Raw genomic sequence first — 9169 nt, forward strand, 5'->3', positions numbered from 1 at the left:
GGGCCGAGGAAGCCCCTCGCCCTTTGATTCCGGGCCGCGCGCGGCTCCACGCGGGCCTTCCCTGCAGGCTCACAGCGGACGAGGGGTTCCACGCCGACCCCCTTTGCCCACCCCGCGCCCGGTGCCCAGGATCAGGCGCCAGAAAAGAAAGCGGAGGCCACGCGCAGGCAAATCGGAGGCTTACCTTCCCCGGATGCGCTACACCATCAATGGAGATGTGTTCGGCAGGCTCCCGGGAAAGTGGGGGGACGCGGCGAGAGGCCCGCGGGGCTGGGGGCCGCGGGGCTCGGGCCGAGGAGGGGCCGGCCGCGGGACGCAGGCGGGGCTGCAGGGACTTCCCTCCCGTGACCTTTAGTGCCGTCTCCACTAGGCTCCTTTCTCGCTTGGCCGGTCCCTCAGAAGCAAGAGCCCAGGATCATGTCTGGTTTTGTTTTTTCTGAGGGCGAGGGGGCTCCCTGAGGATGATGGTGGGGTTTTTTTTTTCCTCAACTAGGAGAGAAAATGAGGCAGAGACAACGTGGGAAGCGAGCGAGGGGAGGCGGAGGCGGGGGCGAGACCCGAGCCGGGGAGCGTCTCGGGCGTGCGGGAGGAAGACGAGGCTGGGAGCGTGGGGGGCGGCTCGCGAGCGTCTGTGGGAGCAGCGGCACCTCAGCGATGGAGGCCGAGCCGCGGCGGGGTTGCTGCACCGACCCACCGCCCACTCCGCGCTCGGGTCCGGCCCACCTCGCAGTATCGCGCCTCGCTATTGGCGCATCCCGGCGTGACGCGCGCGGAGGCCTGGCCAATGGGAGACGGAGGGCGGGCGATGGGGCGGGACTTGTCTCTCGCCCCTTTTTTTCTTTTTTCTTTCTTTTTTTTTTTTTTTTCTTCTTTCTAATAAAATGAGCAGAAGAGAAGGTGGGGAGCGGCCGGCTTCTGGCGACGCCGCGGCCCGGGCTCCAGCGATCGCTCTGGGAGACGGCCGGGCGTCGGGCTGGGCTCCCCAAGCCGGGGGCGCGTCTTTGTGCGGGGCCGGGACCGCGGTGCGCACCCAGCAGGTCCCGCTGGCAGGATGGGCCTGAGTCCAGTTGCTCCTGTTATTACCAGGGTCACAATTTGCCTTTTCAGCCACTTAAGACGCGGGTTCATATCCCTCGGGGGACATAGAGTGAGCTCGAACGATTGGCTTAAGGACTCTCTAAATTCTGATGAGCATTAACGTTTTCAAAGTAAGTCCTTGGCAGAAGATTAAGAAAAAGAAAATGAAATTTGGCGGATCGTGCTGCTTTTTTGACAAGAATAAGAAGAAAAGCCCGAAAAGTCTCATCAAGGTATAAAGAAGGAACTATAGCCACTGACAGAGAGGGGATTTTAGAAAGAGTGAGAGCAGTGTACCCAACTCTATACCGTAAGTCTGGGGGAAAATAAAATCTAAATATCATCTTTTTTCTTTGGAAAACAGTATTCTGTCCCACTTCCCCAAAGGCTGATAAATCACAGGGTCTAGGACGCTGTCAGGAGAGTGAAGGGCAGGCCAAATTCTCATTCTGTCTAATTGTAGAAGATTGAGGGGTTTGGACATTTTAATTATGATTAGCAGTGTTTGAAATTCGTATCGTTTTATTGAGTTCTTTCACAGACCCTGGCATGAATCCAGGGGGATCATCAACCTATTGTTTGTTAATACACTGTAAATCCTTATTGGTGTCTGTATACCATACACTTGTCCTGAAGGACTTCAGATCTGTATATAGTAGAATAATTAAGGGATAGAACATAGTGCAAAATCATTCACTCATCTATTTCAAATAAAGTGATCGTTTTTCTCTTTGGAATATCTATTCAGATTATGATTACCACATCCAACGGCTTCTTTTAGGAATAATCGGAACTAGCAGATATTATTGAACTGTGACCCAAGAGATGGGGCTTTGCCATTACCGTTCTGAGAAACTTTAAGCAAGAAAAATCCTGTCTGCTGCCATTCCTTCAGCTATGAAATGGGAAAACTGATCATCATCACCTTCTATATCTCCTAAGGTGAGAACTGAATTTTACAACATACTAATAGATATGGATGGAGCTATTTGACATCAGTTTGGAAATAATGAGGAATAAAGTGTATTAGTTCCATGGCTTGAGTTTTCATCAAAGTCTACACCTAAAGGAGCACTTTTTCTAATCCAGTTCAGCCTGTGCTGGCCCAATGGACACCACCTCCAAGATGATACATCTGGATCCTGCACCACCGTTCAGCAGTGAAGACAGGTGCTCTCCAGATCAAGAAACTACATTTACTGTAGTATTAGGGGTTGACATCATTTTCACTTATTTATAACAATGTAGATTTGGAAGTCTCAAAATTCCACATTAGTTATAAAGCATAGTGGTATGATATCATATCGGGCCACAAAATTAGCAAACTAGACCTGTTTAACATTAACAATCCCATGCAAGAATTGTGGTCCAGTCATAAAGCCAGAGAATATAGCCTTCCTTCCAAGTATCTGCAAGGCTGATAAGGAAATAACAATACATCTTAATAAGAACAACTGTTAAATCATTGATTGAAACCTTCTTAAGTCCCAAGCACCAGGTGAAGCATGTTGCATTTCTTCTTAGCCCCTTTAGTCCTGGCTACAGCTCATGAAGTTTATTATTAGTATCTCCATTTTAAAGATCGAGAAACTGGGCTTAGAGAAGTTAAATAACTTATTCAAGGTGAAAGAGGTCACTGGGTTGTTTTCCCACCATAAAATTAGAAAAAGTTTCCTATTTTCTTTTCAGGAAGCTTTAGAAAATGAGGATTACTTTGGTTACTGAATCTGAAAACATCAAGAAGGACTTTTATTAGTTATTTTATGTATCTTACTACCAGTAGAAGTGATTTTATTTTGTATACAGAGATCACATCAGAAATGTAATACCATTATTTAAAAGAAGCCAGAAGGAAGGAAGGATTATTTAATAACTGATGTTGTGACAACCAGATAGCTACATAGGAAAACAAAAGCAATGCAGAAAAAACAAATTTTTAAGTAGATTCCTAGTATTCCTAAACTCCTCTCCCCAGAATACTGATGGATATTTTTAAATATAAAAAATGAAACCACTATTTCTTAGGTTTAGTTTACTGATGTTTATTTTATTATTGTCCTCTAGAACCTATATATAGATTATGCTTATTCTTTTGTATATATCAGATATTTTAGGGTTTTTTAAATGAAACCATAAAAGTATTAAAGGAATACTAAAACTTTTTCAAATCATAGATTAAGGAAGTTCTTTCTAAACATGACGGGAAACCCAGAAGCCATAACGGAAAAACACCAATAAAATTTCCTGTGTAAATATTTTACATCTCTATAAGGCATAAAAAAAAACACCAAAGCAATGCCACAAACAAGCAGAGGGAAAATATTTTCAACACCTACAATAAAGGGCTAACTTCCTTAATACAGAGAGCTCTTACAAGTTTGTAAGAAAAAATGTCAATAGAAAAATGGACAAAATATATGAATGAAAATTCACAGACAAGAATGTGTTTAAAAATAACACGTGATACGGGTGCCTGGATGGCTCAGTTGGTTAGAGCGTGAGCTCTGAGCAGCGGAGTTGCTGGTTCAATTCCCACATGGGCCAGTGAGCTGCACCCTCCACAACTAGACTGAAGACAACAACTTGAGCTGAACTGCTGCTGAGCTCCTGGTGCGTATCTGGATGGCTCGGTTGGTTAGAGCTCTAGCTCTTAACAAGGTTGCAGGGTTCAGTTCCCGCATGGGATGGTAGGCTGTGCCCCCTAAAACTAAAGATTGAAAATGGCAACTGGACTTGGAGCTGAGCTGCGCCCTCCACAACTAGATTGAAGGACACCAACTTAGAGCTGATGGTCCCTAGAGAAACACACTGTTCCCCACTTAAAAATATATATCAATAAATAAAAAATAATAATAATTCTTTAAAAAAATAGTTTTAAAAAAATGACTAGAAACATATCCACCAGGAAAATTTTTGCAGTAAGTTCACTGGGAATGGTAAGGAGGGAGACTTACTGTAGTTGACTGTTCTGTTTGATTTTTTTCTTTTCATATCAAGCATGTATAATTTTTATAATTAAGAAAATGGCATTCAAGTTCTTTGAACATATGGCTGGCGACTGGTTTTCATAACTCACCAGAAGTACTCAAGCTTTAGAACAAGTAAATTATTTTCCTCTAAAAATGCCTTGAGCAGAACTGGGGTGCTTTCTTAATACTGATAACAGACTGATGCTTGTTTCTAAGCAGTGTCTTGGAAATCACCTTCCAAGGTTACGTAGTGCAAATACAAGCCAATAATGAGCTTCTTCTACCTTCCACTGTACTTTCTCAGGTTGAGCAAGAGCGGTGCTAGCTACTCCCTTCCCACAGCGGTATTTCTGCAGGCACTCGCTGCTCACCTTACGTGTACCTGCAGTGGGTTTTCACTTTATAATTTGTTGTAAGTCAGAATTGCTCCTGCTCCAGTCTTTTCCCTCAGGCCAAGTAAGTACCCCCTGGTAGCCTTTCAAAGTCCCTGCACTGAAATGGAATAGAGAATGGGTGATTACTGGGTTCACTGCAGGAGGCACGGGTCATGCACGCAAACACATACAAAAGTGAAACAGCTATTCCCCAAAAAAGGATCCAAAATTGGAAACCTTTTTCCTTTGTTTCAACATCGCTAATTGTGGATAGCAATTAAGGTTCTCTATTCCATTCTAGACTCTGATGAATTTTCTTTCAACCAAAGCAGAAGTGGGTCTATTTACCAACAAGAGAGATCTCAGGAAAACGCTGCGCCACTGAACCACGTGGGATCCAGCACAGCGATGCTCTTCGCTGAGTCTCGCGTGGCCAGCCAATGCCACAGCATGCTGTCCAAGGACACGAGGATGCCTTCTGGATGAGATCTAAACCCAACATCTGACTTCTGACCACTTGCGGTTACTGGAAAGTCCCGCTGGGCTTTGGGAAAGAATTAAGGGGAGGAGATGCTGATTTTCATCGTCCTGGCCCAATTCCAAGTTTGATCATTAGCCGTCTTCCTCCTTTGTCTGCCATCTCATTGAGATGTGCTATTCCACTGTCCTTGTTATAAACAGCTATCCACTGTTAACTGAGCGAGCCAAAGAGCCAGCACATTCGACTGTGAGGAAGCTGCATTTCCAGATACACACTTCCTCCACACCTATTGGTAAATTACTTACCGTGTTTCCCTGAAAATAAGACCTAGCTGGACCACCAGCTCTAATGTGTTTTTTGGAGCAAAAATTAATATAAGAGTCAGTCATATATTATATCATACCCTGTCTTGTATTATATAAGACCCGGTCTTATATTAATTTTTGCTCCAAAAGATGCATTAGAGCTGATGGTCTGGCTAGGTCTTATTTTCGGGGAAGCACAATTGGTTTACCTTAGAAGAAAGGTGTGGTTTTCTAGGGAAAATAGAGGCATAATTATGGGGAGTTAAAAATTATCCACAAACCCTATTTTGTCTAAATGGTGAACAAAGAAGATTGACATTGATGACAAAGGGGCCCTCGGAAGGAGTGTCCAGAGGAAATGTTTTTGATTCTAACATTTTACATGGGGAATCCAGAATTTAATCTTATAACATTGATGTGGCAGGTGCTATTTGCCACCAAAATTCATGTCTTCAGAACAAGGCACATATGTAAACAGAGCAAGTAACTAACCCAGAAGAAACAAAAAAATTGACCCTCTGCCATTCAAGCTTCAGTGTCTTGTTGGACGTGTCTGGGGCACTCACTTGAATACCTCCCTCCTTTCCATTCAACACTTACGCATTTAAATTTCAAAATATCCATACTCCCAGTCCTCTCAACCCCAAATGTCTCCTCCTAATACAACTTCCAGAATAAATTCTGCTGTTATTTTTTTTTTTAAATCTTAAAAAGAGCATTTTAACTTGGAAGCATGCAAAGTGTCCTTCAATAAGTGACTGGATAAACTGTAGCACATCCACTCTCGGGAATGTTATCCAGCACTAACAAGAAAGGAACTGGCAAGCCATGAAAAGGCATGGAAGAACCTTGAAGCCATCACGAAATGAAAGAAACCAATCTGAGAAAGGCTGGATATACACTGTACGATTCCAACTACATGACATTCTGGAATTGCAAAACTATGTCTGAAAAAGACAGTCTGGAAAAGAAACTAGAAAGATCAGTGGTTGCCAGGGATGGGATGCAGGATGAATTGGTGGAACACAGAGGGGTTTTAGGGCCATGAAACTATTCTATATGGTGCTATAAGGGTTGATACATCTGTTAAAACCCACAGAATTTATAACACACAGAGTGAACCCTAATGTAAACTAAGAACTTTAGTTAGTAATAATATATCAATATTGGTTCATCAATTATAACAAATGACACACACTAATGCAAGACATTAATAACATAGGAAACTCAGGTCGAGGTGAAGGGATCTAGAGGAACTCTACTTGCCGTTCAATTTTCCTGTGAACCTAAAACTGCTCTAAAAAATAAAGTCTATTAATTTTTTTTTTTTGAGAAGGGGAACAGGACTTTATTAGGGAACAGTGTGTACTTCCATGACTTTTTTTTTTTTTTCTAAGTCAAGTTGTTGTCCTTTCAATCTTAGTTGTGGAGGGTGCGGTTCAGCTTCAAGTTGTTGTTCTTTCAGTCTTACTTGTGGAGGGTGCAGCTCAGCTCCAGGTCCAGTTGCCGTTACTAGTTGCAGGGGGCGCAGCCCACCATCCCTTGTGGGAGTCGAACCGGCAACCTTGTGGTTGAGAGTCCACTGGCCCATGTGGGAATCGAACTGCAGCCTTTGGAGTTAGGAGCACGGAGCTCCAACCGCCTGAGCCACCGGGCTGGCCCCCAAGTCTATTAATTTTTTAAAAAGAACATTTTAGTTCTGTTCTTTATGTTGTAAGAAATGGAGACTCACTCAACATCTGAAGTAACAGGAGATTTCTGTGACAATGTTCCTATAGGGAAGACCAGGCAAAGCTGAACCACGTGACAGAAGAAAAAGAAGGGACTAGAAGGGGCCAGAGGAAGGTCAAGACCCCCAGCTCTCTCCACCAGTAACATCACCGGCCCACTATTACCCGTCCCACCAGCTGGCCTCTTCATCCTTGACCACGTTGCTTTTCTTCAAAGGGTCTGCTTTCTCCTAATCCAACTCCCTCATAATCTCGGCTTGTGTGTGGCCTCCCACAGTTTCTCTGGTTTTTCTGTAGCCTATGATTTAACAGCTACAGCTGCTTCTGCTGACTGTGCCATGACTTCAGTATTTCCTACTTAAAATTCCTGAGAGGGAGAATCCTCATTGGTCCTGTTCATCACTATGCGCTGGACTCTGTCCTGGCCCCTGGGGCCCTGTGGGGTGCAAGCAGCAGCGGGGGGCAAAGGATGTTCTATGATGCAAAACCCCAGTGCTCAGGGAAGCTGCTGCTTCCCTGGCAGGGCCTCCTCCCTTTAGGGCCATTGGGCATGCTGGCATTCTTTCTTTCTTTTTCTTTTTTTAATATTTTTTGTTGTTGTTGCTTTAAAAGAAATTTTTTTTAATTGGGGAATATTGGGGAACAGTGTGTTTGTCCAGGGCCCATCAGCTCCAAGTCATTGCCCTTCAATCTAGTTGTGGGGGGCACAGCTCAGCTCCAAGTTCAGTCACCATTTTCAATATTAGTTGCAAGGGACGCAGCCCACCACCCCATGTGGGAATTGAACTGGCAACCTTGTTGTTGAGAACTCACGCTCTAACCAACTGAGCCATCCAGCCACCCCATGCTGGCATTCTTTTTTGTTGTTGTTGTTGTTGTTTTTTGGGGTTTTTTTAAAGATTTTATTGGGGAAGGGGGACAGGACTTTATTGGGGAACAGTGTGTACTTCCAGGCCTTTTTTCCAAGTTGTTATCCTTTCAATCTCAGTTATGGAGGGTGCTGTTCAGCTTCAAGTTGTTGTTCTTTCAGTCTTAGTTGTGGAGGGCACAGCTCAGCTCCAGGTCCAGTAGCGTTGCTAGTTGCAGGGGGCACAGCCCACCATCCCTTGCGGGAGTCAAACCGGCAACCTTGTGGTTGAGAGGACACGCTCCAACCAACTGAGCCATCTGGGAGCTCAGCAGCAGCTCAGCTCAAGGTGCCGTGTTCAATTTTAGTTGCAGGGGGCGCTGCCCACCATCCCTTGTGGGACTCGAGGAGTTGAACCGGCAACCTTGTGGCTGAGAGCCCACTGGCCCATGTGGGAATCGAACCGGCAGCCTTCGGAGTTAGAAGCATAGAGCTCTAACTGCCTGAGCCACCGGGCCAGCTCCCCCATGCTGGCATTCTTGATGTGCCTAACACAGATGGCACTTTGGAAATGGCTTGTGTCAAAAAAAAAAAAGACAAGAGTGAAATTGAACTTTAGCAACTAAGTATTTCAATTCATTTTTTAGTAGTTACTTTTACAAGGGACATTTGGCCTCTTAGAAGACCCCAAAAAAGCGGACCACAAGTTACAAAACGTTCACATTCTCTTGACCAATAAAATTTCTGTAAGAATGATCCCTGAGACACCTGCCTCCAAAAGGCCTTCCAACCAACCTCCAGAAGAGTCCTATGACCTTCAAACTAACAGCAAATTCTTACTACACTGACGGAGAGGAGAGAAAGACATGAGAAACTATGATGGATCTTCACTTCACACCAAAGCACTTCCTACCCCATTCAGCCTAGTAATAGGTGACTAGTTTTAATCCCAGAGTGAAAGAAATAGTCTCAGCACAAGCTCTGAACAACAGGGTTGCCAGTTCAATTCCCACATGGACCAGTGAGCTGTGCCCTCCACAACTAGATTGAAGGACAACATCTTGGAGCTGACGGGCCCTGGAGAAACACACTGTTCCCCAATATTCCCCAATAATATTTAATGAAAAAAAAGAAAGAGTCTATAGTGAGCCAGGGAGAGGTGACAAAGTGACTTTCTCCCAGGACAGAAAAACTTTAGGTGAGTTGATTACCATAAATAAAGGAAATGAATTTCAGTCTCTATAATTAAGAATAAAATAGAAGAACAAAGAAACCATAGTAAAAGCAACAGGCTCATAGATCATGGCCAGAAGATGTAAAAATATACAAACTAACCAATCCACAGGTCAAGATACGATGAGAGACAAAAACCTAAGTCCATAGTTA

General features: G+C 44.2%; 1 protein-coding gene and 1 long non-coding RNA gene across 8 annotated transcripts in view; one reads left to right on the forward strand and one right to left on the reverse strand.

The window, feature by feature from the left end:
* RERE (arginine-glutamic acid dipeptide repeats) overlaps positions 1-705 on the reverse strand; it is a 389341-nt gene extending 388636 nt beyond the window's left edge. For 4 of the 5 annotated variants that reach the window (XM_088790100.1, XM_019746721.3, XM_074334103.2 and 1 more), the window contains exon 1: positions 185-682. The gene's annotated coding sequence lies outside the window, so the exon portion shown is untranslated. Of the gene's footprint in view, positions 1-184 lie in introns of all 5 variants that reach the window. The other variant, XM_019746719.3, reaches the window with a different exon arrangement.
* Positions 706-838: 133 nt separating this feature from the next.
* On the forward strand, positions 839-8918 carry LOC141572055 (uncharacterized). Of its 3 annotated transcripts, XR_012497084.2 has the most exons (3): positions 839-1387; positions 1826-2019; positions 6985-8918. It is a non-coding gene; the product is annotated as an uncharacterized LOC141572055 (long non-coding RNA). The 3 variants fall into 3 exon arrangements; XR_016018529.1 differs by lacking the exon at positions 6985-8918 and having other exon boundaries at positions 1826-2112; XR_016018530.1 differs by lacking the exon at positions 6985-8918 and having other exon boundaries at positions 839-1310; positions 1826-2112.
* Positions 8919-9169: the final 251 nt, after the last annotated feature.

The sequence above is a fragment of the Rhinolophus sinicus genome, chromosome 14, assembly GCF_057876585.1.
Source record: "Rhinolophus sinicus isolate RSI-liver-muscle chromosome 14, RSI-T2T, whole genome shotgun sequence".
Taxonomy (NCBI): Eukaryota; Metazoa; Chordata; class Mammalia; order Chiroptera; family Rhinolophidae; genus Rhinolophus; species Rhinolophus sinicus.